This window comes from Coregonus clupeaformis, unplaced genomic scaffold (genome assembly GCF_020615455.1).
Source record: "Coregonus clupeaformis isolate EN_2021a unplaced genomic scaffold, ASM2061545v1 scaf1683, whole genome shotgun sequence".
In the NCBI taxonomy this organism is placed as follows: Eukaryota; Metazoa; Chordata; class Actinopteri; order Salmoniformes; family Salmonidae; genus Coregonus; species Coregonus clupeaformis.
In genome coordinates this window covers 105,678-108,424 of record NW_025535137.1, presented here as the reverse complement: position 1 = coordinate 108,424, position 2,747 = coordinate 105,678, and positions in this window count along the sequence as shown.

Sequence of the window (2,747 nt, the reverse complement as noted above, 5' to 3'; positions counted from 1 at the left end):
CTAAAGGAGACTGTCCTCTGGATCACACTCTGTCCCCCAGGAGAGCCAGCTGAGGAGACTGTCCTCTGGATCACACTCTGTCCCCCAGGAGAGCCAGCTAGAGGAGACTGTCCTCTGGATCACACTCTGTCCCCCAGGAGAGCCAGCTGAGGAGACGGTCCTCTGGATCACACTGTCCCCCAGGAGAGCCAGCTAGAGGAGACTGTCCTCTGGATCACACTGTCCCCCAGGAGAGCCAGCTAGAGGAGACTGTCCTCTGGATCACACTGTCCCCCAGGAGAGCCAGCTGAGGAGACTGTCCTCTGGATCACACTCTGTACCCCCAGGAGAAACAGGAGTTTCTGGACACACAGCCAGGGGAGGGAGGGAGAGAGAGATAGCGATCTCTCCCTCTCCCTATAAAATCTGCGTTGCGGACAGAACCACAGAATCCAGACATTAAAACGGAATTCAATAATATTCTGAAATGTATTGAACGTAGTAGGAAATCAACTAAATGTATTGAACTTATTCGAAGATTCTGTTAATCATAAGAAATTAACTAAATGCATCAGTGATTTGTATTTTCCTGCAACGGCACAGGAAAACCTGTGTGTGGGGTGCGCGTGTAGGTTTACACGTTGTGTAGCCGTTAGCGATGATGCTAATGATAACCTTCTTCTGGTAGAGATGGAAAGGGCTTTCCCAAAAACCTTCTTAATGAAACGTTAACTACAAAAGTAGCCTATGCTTACCTGGCAGAATGATATCATGGTTATTTGTATCGATCCAGTGGCCATTTGTTTTGCAAACTTTGCCATCACATGAGCGCTACAGAAACATCTCCAACCAAACAACAGCTCAGGCTGGGGCACGCTTAAAGGAAAGGATAACTACACCCAAAAACCGACATAGTGGTCATGATTTTTTTTTGTTTTTCTATTTACTTTATTTTTTTAAGTGTTTTTCATTAGCAAAAACCTGAAAGAAAATTGTACAAAACGGAAACCTTTAAGAGTGTGCTCCTAATCTCAGCTCGTTACCTGTATAAAAGACACCTGGGAGCCAGAAATCTTTCTGATTGAGAGGGGGTCAAATACTTATTTCCCTAATTAAAATGCAAATCAATTTATAACATTTTTGACATGCGTTTTCTGGATTTTTTTGTTGTTATTCTGTCTCTCACTGTTCAAATAAACCTACCATTAAAATGATAGACTGATCATGTCTTTGTCAGTGGGCAAACGTACAAAATCAGCACTCACTGTACAACACAGCTGCTGTGCCACTGACTGTAACAAGTCTATTGTCCTTCTAGATGGTCATTCCTCCAACAAACACCTTGTGTATCAACAAAACCCATCTCTACTCAAGTGCATTCCTTATAGCCTAATCTGACTCAGAGAGAAAGCTCACAGTTTCAGCTTTAAAGTTTAATATTGTACACTAAATAAATGGCAACAATGATCACAGAAAACGCTGAGAACAGAAAGATGGCTTTCAGTCCTGAAACACGCTCTACGCAAACCTCTGCCTTTACAGAGTGAGGTCACCAGCCCTGTAACCATGGTAGTGAGGTCACCAGCCCTGTAACCATGGTAGTGAGGTCACCAGCCAGGGTGAACTACTGCAGCTTGGTCAGTTAGTGACAACCAGGGTAACTACTGCAGCTTGGCCAGTTAGTGACAACCAGGGTAACTACTACAGCTTGGCCAGTTAGTGACAACCAGGGTAACTACTACAGCTTGGCCAGTTAGTGACAACCAGGGTAACTACTGCAGCTTGGCCAGTTAGTGACAACCAGGGTAACTACTACAGCTTGGCCAGTTAGTAACAACCAGGGTAACTACTACAGCTTGGCCAGTTAGTGACAACCAGGGTAACTACTACAGCTTGGCCAGTTAGTGACAACCAGGGTAACTACTGCAGCTTGGCCAGTTAGTGACAACCAGGGTAACTACTGCAGCTTGGTAATTTAGTGACAACCAGGGTAACTACTGCAACTTGGCCAGTTAGTGACAACCAGGGTAACTACTGCAACTTGGCCAGTTAGTGACAACCAGGGTAACTACTGCAGCTTGGCCAGTTAGTGACAACCAGGGTAACTACTGCAGCTTGGCCAGTTAGTGACAACCAGGGTAACTACTGCAGCTTGGCCAGTTAGTGACAACCAGGGTAACTACTGCAGCTTGGCCAGTTAGTGACAACCAGGGTAACTACTGCAGCTTGGCCAGTTAGTGACAACCAGGGTAACTACTGCAGCTTGGTAACTTAGTGACAACCAGGGTAACTACTACAGCTTGGCCAGTTAGTGACAACCAGGGTAACTACTACAGCTTGGCCAGTTAGTGACAACCAGGGTAACTACTACAGCTTGGCCAGTTAGTGACAACCAGGGTAACTACTACAGCTTGGCCAGTTAGTGACAACCAGGGTAACTACTACAGCTTGGCCAGTTAGTGACAACCAGGGTAACTACTGCAGCTTGGCCAGTTAGTGACAACCAGGGTAACTACTGCAGCTTGGCCAGTTAGTGACAACCAGGGTAACTACTACAGCTTGGCCAGTTAGTGACAACCAGGGTAACTACTGCAGCTTGGTTATTTAGTGACAACCAGGGTAACTACTACAGCTTGGCCAGTTAGTGACAACCAGGGTAACTACTACAGCTTGGCAAGTTAGTGACAACCAGGGTAACTACTACAGCTTGGCCAGTTAGTGACAACCAGGGTAACTACTACAGCTTGGCCAGTTAGTGACAACCAGGG